This window comes from Triturus cristatus, chromosome 4_1 (assembly GCF_964204655.1).
Source record: "Triturus cristatus chromosome 4_1, aTriCri1.1, whole genome shotgun sequence".
NCBI classification, from domain to species: domain Eukaryota; kingdom Metazoa; phylum Chordata; class Amphibia; order Caudata; family Salamandridae; genus Triturus; species Triturus cristatus.
The window spans coordinates 106,488,737-106,496,236 of NC_140585.1; the positions used below are offsets into that span (position 1 = coordinate 106,488,737).

The following is a 7,500-nucleotide window of genomic DNA, read 5'->3' on the forward strand; positions in this document are numbered from 1 at the left end:
CTGAGCTACATCCCCACTTTTGCACTCGAGCTGTTTGATGGATGCAAGGAATCCCTGAAACCCAGGGACTGCAAAGTCTCGATCATAATCAATGGAAGGTATTGTTTGAATAAAAGTGAAAGATATGGAAATCGAAGCAAAAAATCCTTCGAGCCGGATTTGAACCAGCGACCTAAGGATGTCTGACTTTATGCTACAGTCCTCCGCTCTACCAACTGAGCTATCGAAGGAGTGGCTGAAGTATCTTTCAGCGCTGTAATTATCTCTCGCTCAAGAAAGGTTGTGGGGGTGGGGATCAGGAGCAGATCGATGAAAATCATGAACATTACCTGCAGCTCCCTCTCAAAGTCACCAGTTCTTAGAGCACACTGTAAGGTACGTCTTATCACCCCAAAGGAGGATTTCAGACCAAAGTTCATGTTCTGTCTTGGCTTGGGGATAAGCAGGGGTGCTCCAAATTTCAATTTTACAGAAAGGAAAGGAACTTTGATACAAAGACCTTGGGCAGCATTGGTGGCAAATGGATGGCTGCGCGGAACCATGAAAGAAATGACAGAAAGTTATGGGAGTCATTACTACGCACCCAGCATCAAGAACGTGCATTTTGGATGCATTTTCAAAAGGAAAGAGAACGGAAAAATCTGTAGATTGAAGGTGATTGAGATAAACAAAATATTCCGTTTTTCTAAAAGCTACTGTAAAGAGTCTCTGGTTTAGAAGAAGAACCCTTACCAATGATCAAGAGAGATGCGACAGATTTCTATCATCAAAGCATTATGGTTGTCAAGATGAATCATCACTTTGATGTCTTCAACAAGTAGGATTCTTTTGATCTATAATCATCAAAAATGAGATAGCCCCATTTCATGGGATTTTTCAAGGCAAACGTCTGACAGATTAAGCGGGGTCCTCATCCCGGTTGGAGGACATATCTCTTCCTTCATCATGATGCCAGCCTAGCTTTCGGCCCAAAATCCAAGGTAAGCATGGCAAAAGTCTGGAGATGCCGGGGATTGAACCCGGGGCCTCATACATGCAAAGCATGCGCTCTACCACTGAGCTACATCCCCACTTCTGCAAGGTTTGACTGTATGATTGGAAACCCTGCATTGAACCGACGGCCACATCACCCCATTCGACTCTGCAGTATACAATGTCAGTCAGGAAAATCCTTCAGCCTTGTACCTGGATGATCTTCATGGTCTTATGTACAGATGCCTATATACAGTCTTCTTAGCGCAGTAGGCAGCGCGTCAGTCTCATAATCTGAAGGTCCTGAGTTCGATCCTCAGAGAGGGCATTTATTTCCTTCTTTTGGAATGCAAAATTCTCCGATTTTCTTGAAATGCGCAAACTATGCCTAGTTCAAAGATTTTTCCAAAGCAAATGTCTGACTATTTAAGTGGGGCTCTCACCCCAACTGCATGACAAACTTCTTCTTTCTGCATGATGGCAGGCTAGCCTTCTGGAAAAAAGCCAAGATAAGGAACAGAGGCTCCTGGAGATGCCGGGGATTGAACCCGGGACCTCATACATGCGAAGCATGCGCTCTACCACTGAGCTACATCCCCACTTTTGCCCTCGAGCTGTTTGATGGATGCAAGGAATCCCTGAAACCCAGGGACTGCAAAGTCTCGATCATAATCAATGGAAGGTATTGTTTGAATAAAAGTGAAATATATGGAAATCGAAGCAAAAAATCCTTCGAGCCGGATTTGAACCAGCGACCTAAGGATGTCTGACTTTATGCTACAGTCCTCCGCTCTACCAACTGAGCTATCGAAGGAGTGGCTGAAGTATCTTTCAGCGCTGTAATTATCTCTCGCTCAAGAAAGGTTGTGGGGGTGGGGATCAGGAGCAGATCGATGAAAATCATGAACATTACCTGCAGCTCCCTCTCAAAGTCACCAGTTCTTAGAGCACACTGTAAGGTACGTCTTATCACCCCAAAGGAGGATTTCAGACCAAAGTTCATGTTCTGTCTTGGCTTGGGGATAAGCAGGGGTGCTCCAAATTTCAATTTTACAGAAAGGAAAGGAACTTTGATACAAAGACCTTGGGCAGCATTGGTGGCAAATGGATGGCTGCGCGGAACCATGAAAGAAATGACAGAAAGTTATGGGAGTCATTACTACGCACCCAGCATCAAGAACGTGCATTTTGGATGCATTTTCAAAAGGAAAGAGAACGGAAAAATCTGTAGATTGAAGGTGATTGAGATAAACAAAATATTCCGTTTTTCTAAAAGCTACTGTAAAGAGTCTCTGGTTTAGAAGAAGAACCCTTACCAATGATCAAGAGAGATGCAACAGATTTCTATCATCAAAGCATTATGGTTGTCAAGATGAATCATCACTTTGATGTCTTCAACAAGTAGGATTCTTTTGATCTATAATCATCAAAAATGAGATAGCCCCATTTCATGGGATTTTTCAAGGCAAACGTCTGACAGATTAAGCGGGGTCCTCATCCCGGTTGGAGGACATATCTCTTCCTTCATCATGATGCCAGCCTAGCTTTCGGCCCAAAATCCAAGGTAAGCATGGCAAAAGTCTGGAGATGCCGGGGATTGAACCCGGGGCCTCATACATGCAAAGCATGCGCTCTACCACTGAGCTACATCCCCACTTCTGCAAGGTTTGACTGTATGATTGGAAACCCTGCATTGAACCGACGGCCACATCACCCCATTCGACTCTGCAGTATACAATGTCAGTCAGGAAAATCCTTCAGCCTTGTACCTGGATGATCTTCATGGTCTTATGTACAGATGCCTATATACAGCCTTCTTAGCGCAGTAGGCAGCGCGTCAGTCTCATAATCTGAAGGTCCTGAGTTCGATCCTCAGAGAGGGCATTTATTTCCTTCTTTTGGAATGCAAAATTCTCCGATTTTCTTGAAATGCGCAAACTATGCCTAGTTCAAAGATTTTTCCAAAGCAAATGTCTGACTATTTAAGTGGGGCTCTCACCCCAACTGCATGACAAACTTCTTCTTTCTGCATGATGGCAGGCTAGCCTTCTGGAAAAAAGCCAAGATAAGGAACAGAGGCTCCTGGAGATGCCGGGGATTGAACCCGGGACCTCATACATGCGAAGCATGCGCTCTACCACTGAGCTACATCCCCACTTTTGCACTCGAGCTGTTTGATGGATGCAAGGAATCCCTGAAACCCAGGGACTGCAAAGTCTCGATCATAATCAATGGAAGGTATTGTTTGAATAAAAGTGAAAGATATGGAAATCGAAGCAAAAAATCCTTCGAGCCGGATTTGAACCAGCGACCTAAGGATGTCTGACTTTATGCTACAGTCCTCCGCTCTACCAACTGAGCTATCGAAGGAGTGGCTGAAGTATCTTTCAGCGCTGTAATTATCTCTCGCTCAAGAAAGGTTGTGGGGGTGGGGATCAGGAGCAGATCGATGAAAATCATGAACATTACCTGCAGCTCCCTCTCAAAGTCACCAGTTCTTAGAGCACACTGTAAGGTACGTCTTATCACCCCAAAGGAGGATTTCAGACCAAAGTTCATGTTCTGTCTTGGCTTGGGGATAAGCAGGGGTGCTCCAAATTTCAATTTTACAGAAAGGAAAGGAACTTTGATACAAAGACCTTGGGCAGCATTGGTGGCAAATGGATGGCTGCGCGGAACCATGAAAGAAATGACAGAAAGTTATGGGAGTCATTACTACGCACCCAGCATCAAGAACGTGCATTTTGGATGCATTTTCAAAAGGAAAGAGAACGGAAAAATCTGTAGATTGAAGGTGATTGAGATAAACAAAATATTCCGTTTTTCTAAAAGCTACTGTAAAGAGTCTCTGGTTTAGAAGAAGAACCCTTACCAATGATCAAGAGAGATGCGACAGATTTCTATCATCAAAGCATTATGGTTGTCAAGATGAATCATCACTTTGATGTCTTCAACAAGTAGGATTCTTTTGATCTATAATCATCAAAAATGAGATAGCCCCATTTCATGGGATTTTTCAAGGCAAACGTCTGACAGATTAAGCGGGGTCCTCATCCCGGTTGGAGGACATATCTCTTCCTTCATCATGATGCCAGCCTAGCTTTCGGCCCAAAATCCAAGGTAAGCATGGCAAAGTCTGGAGATGCCGGGGATTGAACCCGGGGCCTCATACATGCAAAGCATGCGCTCTACCACTGAGCTACATCCCCACTTCTGCAAGGTTTGACTGTATGATTGGAAACCCTGCATTGAACCGACGGCCACATCACCCCATTCGACTCTGCAGTATACAATGTCAGTCAGGAAAATCCTTCAGCCTTGTACCTGGATGATCTTCATGGTCTTATGTACAGATGCCTATATACAGCCTTCTTAGCGCAGTAGGCAGCGCGTCAGTCTCATAATCTGAAGGTCCTGAGTTCGATCCTCAGAGAGGGCATTTATTTCCTTCTTTTGGAATGCAAAATTCTCCGATTTTCTTGAAATGCGCAAACTATGCCTAGTTCAAAGATTTTTCCAAAGCAAATGTCTGACTATTTAAGTGGGGCTCTCACCCCAACTGCATGACAAACTTCTTCTTTCTGCATGATGGCAGGCTAGCCTTCTGGAAAAAAGCCAAGATAAGGAACAGAGGCTCCTGGAGATGCCGGGGATTGAACCCGGGACCTCATACATGCGAAGCATGCGCTCTACCACTGAGCTACATCCCCACTTTTGCACTCGAGCTGTTTGATGGATGCAAGGAATCCCTGAAACCCAGGGACTGCAAAGTCTCGATCATAATCAATGGAAGGTATTGTTTGAATAAAAGTGAAAGATATGGAAATCGAAGCAAAAAATCCTTCGAGCCGGATTTGAACCAGCGACCTAAGGATGTCTGACTTTATGCTACAGTCCTCCGCTCTACCAACTGAGCTATCGAAGGAGTGGCTGAAGTATCTTTCAGCGCTGTAATTATCTCTCGCTCAAGAAAGGTTGTGGGGGTGGGGATCAGGAGCAGATCGATGAAAATCATGAACATTACCTGCAGCTCCCTCTCAAAGTCACCAGTTCTTAGAGCACACTGTAAGGTACGTCTTATCACCCCAAAGGAGGATTTCAGACCAAAGTTCATGTTCTGTCTTGGCTTGGGGATAAGCAGGGGTGCTCCAAATTTCAATTTTACAGAAAGGAAAGGAACTTTGATACAAAGACCTTGGGCAGCATTGGTGGCAAATGGATGGCTGCGCGGAACCATGAAAGAAATGACAGAAAGTTATGGGAGTCATTACTACGCACCCAGCATCAAGAACGTGCATTTTGGATGCATTTTCAAAAGGAAAGAGAACGGAAAAATCTGTAGATTGAAGGTGATTGAGATAAACAAAATATTCCGTTTTTCTAAAAGCTACTGTAAAGAGTCTCTGGTTTAGAAGAAGAACCCTTACCAATGATCAAGAGAGATGCGACAGATTTCTATCATCAAAGCATTATGGTTGTCAAGATGAATCATCACTTTGATGTCTTCAACAAGTAGGATTCTTTTGATCTATAATCATCAAAAATGAGATAGCCCCATTTCATGGGATTTTTCAAGGCAAACGTCTGACAGATTAAGCGGGGTCCTCATCCCGGTTGGAGGACATATCTCTTCCTTCATCATGATGCCAGCCTAGCTTTCGGCCCAAAATCCAAGGTAAGCATGGCAAAAGTCTGGAGATGCCGGGGATTGAACCCGGGGCCTCATACATGCAAAGCATGCGCTCTACCACTGAGCTACATCCCCACTTCTGCAAGGTTTGACTGTATGATTGGAAACCCTGCATTGAACCGACGGCCACATCACCCCATTCGACTCTGCAGTATACAATGTCAGTCAGGAAAATCCTTCAGCCTTGTACCTGGATGATCTTCATGGTCTTATGTACAGATGCCTATATACAGTCTTCTTAGCGCAGTAGGCAGCGCGTCAGTCTCATAATCTGAAGGTCCTGAGTTCGATCCTCAGAGAGGGCATTTATTTCCTTCTTTTGGAATGCAAAATTCTCCGATTTTCTTGAAATGCGCAAACTATGCCTAGTTCAAAGATTTTTCCAAAGCAAATGTCTGACTATTTAAGTGGGGCTCTCACCCCAACTGCATGACAAACTTCTTCTTTCTGCATGATGGCAGGCTAGCCTTCTGGAAAAAAGCCAAGATAAGGAACAGAGGCTCCTGGAGATGCCGGGGATTGAACCCGGGACCTCATACATGCGAAGCATGCGCTCTACCACTGAGCTACATCCCCACTTTTGCCCTCGAGCTGTTTGATGGATGCAAGGAATCCCTGAAACCCAGGGACTGCAAAGTCTCGATCATAATCAATGGAAGGTATTGTTTGAATAAAAGTGAAATATATGGAAATCGAAGCAAAAAATCCTTCGAGCCGGATTTGAACCAGCGACCTAAGGATGTCTGACTTTATGCTACAGTCCTCCGCTCTACCAACTGAGCTATCGAAGGAGTGGCTGAAGTATCTTTCAGCGCTGTAATTATCTCTCGCTCAAGAAAGGTTGTGGGGGTGGGGATCAGGAGCAGATCGATGAAAATCATGAACATTACCTGCAGCTCCCTCTCAAAGTCACCAGTTCTTAGAGCACACTGTAAGGTACGTCTTATCACCCCAAAGGAGGATTTCAGACCAAAGTTCATGTTCTGTCTTGGCTTGGGGATAAGCAGGGGTGCTCCAAATTTCAATTTTACAGAAAGGAAAGGAACTTTGATACAAAGACCTTGGGCAGCATTGGTGGCAAATGGATGGCTGCGCGGAACCATGAAAGAAATGACAGAAAGTTATGGGAGTCATTACTACGCACCCAGCATCAAGAACGTGCATTTTGGATGCATTTTCAAAAGGAAAGAGAACGGAAAAATCTGTAGATTGAAGGTGATTGAGATAAACAAAATATTCCGTTTTTCTAAAAGCTACTGTAAAGAGTCTCTGGTTTAGAAGAAGAACCCTTACCAATGATCAAGAGAGATGCGACAGATTTCTATCATCAAAGCATTATGGTTGTCAAGATGAATCATCACTTTGATGTCTTCAACAAGTAGGATTCTTTTGATCTATAATCATCAAAAATGAGATAGCCCCATTTCATGGGATTTTTCAAGGCAAACGTCTGACAGATTAAGCGGGGTCCTCATCCCGGTTGGAGGACATATCTCTTCCTTCATCATGATGCCAGCCTAGCTTTCGGCCCAAAATCCAAGGTAAGCATGGCAAAAGTCTGGAGATGCCGGGGATTGAACCCGGGGCCTCATACATGCAAAGCATGCGCTCTACCACTGAGCTACATCCCCACTTCTGCAAGGTTTGACTGTATGATTGGAAACCCTGCATTGAACCGACGGCCACATCACCCCATTCGACTCTGCAGTATACAATGTCAGTCAGGAAAATCCTTCAGCCTTGTACCTGGATGATCTTCATGGTCTTATGTACAGATGCCTATATACAGCCTTCTTAGCGCAGTAGGCAGCGCGTCAGTCTCATAATCTGAAGGTCCT

At 44.5% G+C, this 7,500-nt stretch overlaps 15 non-coding genes across 15 annotated transcripts in view; all 15 read right to left on the reverse strand.

Annotated features, from left to right (window-relative positions):
• TRNAA-CGC (transfer RNA alanine (anticodon CGC)) overlaps positions 1–15 on the reverse strand; it is a 72-nt gene extending 57 nt beyond the window's left edge. The window contains exon 1 of the tRNA in view: positions 1–15. This exon is cut by the window's left edge and continues 57 nt beyond it. This is a non-coding gene — a tRNA (tRNA-Ala).
• Positions 16–144: 129 nt separating this feature from the next.
• On the reverse strand, positions 145–230 carry TRNAY-GUA (transfer RNA tyrosine (anticodon GUA)). Its single transcript is given in 2 exon segments — positions 145–180; positions 194–230. It is a non-coding gene; the product is annotated as a tRNA-Tyr (tRNA).
• A 768-nt stretch (positions 231–998) lies between these two features.
• Positions 999–1,070, reverse strand: TRNAA-UGC (transfer RNA alanine (anticodon UGC)). The gene has a single exon. It is a non-coding gene; the product is annotated as a tRNA-Ala (tRNA).
• Positions 1,071–1,499: 429 nt separating this feature from the next.
• TRNAA-CGC (transfer RNA alanine (anticodon CGC)) lies at positions 1,500–1,571 on the reverse strand. Its single transcript has one exon. It is a non-coding gene; the product is annotated as a tRNA-Ala (tRNA).
• A 129-nt stretch (positions 1,572–1,700) lies between these two features.
• On the reverse strand, positions 1,701–1,786 carry TRNAY-GUA (transfer RNA tyrosine (anticodon GUA)). Its single transcript is given in 2 exon segments — positions 1,701–1,736; positions 1,750–1,786. It is a non-coding gene; the product is annotated as a tRNA-Tyr (tRNA).
• Positions 1,787–2,554: 768 nt separating this feature from the next.
• On the reverse strand, positions 2,555–2,626 carry TRNAA-UGC (transfer RNA alanine (anticodon UGC)). The gene has a single exon. It is a non-coding gene; the product is annotated as a tRNA-Ala (tRNA).
• A 429-nt stretch (positions 2,627–3,055) lies between these two features.
• Positions 3,056–3,127, reverse strand: TRNAA-CGC (transfer RNA alanine (anticodon CGC)). The gene has a single exon. It is a non-coding gene; the product is annotated as a tRNA-Ala (tRNA).
• Positions 3,128–3,256: 129 nt separating this feature from the next.
• Positions 3,257–3,342, reverse strand: TRNAY-GUA (transfer RNA tyrosine (anticodon GUA)). The gene is given in 2 exon segments: positions 3,257–3,292; positions 3,306–3,342. It is a non-coding gene; the product is annotated as a tRNA-Tyr (tRNA).
• A 767-nt stretch (positions 3,343–4,109) lies between these two features.
• Positions 4,110–4,181, reverse strand: TRNAA-UGC (transfer RNA alanine (anticodon UGC)). The gene has a single exon. It is a non-coding gene; the product is annotated as a tRNA-Ala (tRNA).
• A 429-nt stretch (positions 4,182–4,610) lies between these two features.
• TRNAA-CGC (transfer RNA alanine (anticodon CGC)) lies at positions 4,611–4,682 on the reverse strand. Its single transcript has one exon. It is a non-coding gene; the product is annotated as a tRNA-Ala (tRNA).
• Positions 4,683–4,811: 129 nt separating this feature from the next.
• TRNAY-GUA (transfer RNA tyrosine (anticodon GUA)) lies at positions 4,812–4,897 on the reverse strand. The gene is given in 2 exon segments: positions 4,812–4,847; positions 4,861–4,897. It is a non-coding gene; the product is annotated as a tRNA-Tyr (tRNA).
• Positions 4,898–5,665: 768 nt separating this feature from the next.
• On the reverse strand, positions 5,666–5,737 carry TRNAA-UGC (transfer RNA alanine (anticodon UGC)). The gene has a single exon. It is a non-coding gene; the product is annotated as a tRNA-Ala (tRNA).
• Positions 5,738–6,166: 429 nt separating this feature from the next.
• Positions 6,167–6,238, reverse strand: TRNAA-CGC (transfer RNA alanine (anticodon CGC)). Its single transcript has one exon. It is a non-coding gene; the product is annotated as a tRNA-Ala (tRNA).
• Positions 6,239–6,367: 129 nt separating this feature from the next.
• On the reverse strand, positions 6,368–6,453 carry TRNAY-GUA (transfer RNA tyrosine (anticodon GUA)). Its single transcript is given in 2 exon segments — positions 6,368–6,403; positions 6,417–6,453. It is a non-coding gene; the product is annotated as a tRNA-Tyr (tRNA).
• A 768-nt stretch (positions 6,454–7,221) lies between these two features.
• On the reverse strand, positions 7,222–7,293 carry TRNAA-UGC (transfer RNA alanine (anticodon UGC)). Its single transcript has one exon. It is a non-coding gene; the product is annotated as a tRNA-Ala (tRNA).
• Between the last annotated feature and the right edge of the window lie 207 nt (positions 7,294–7,500).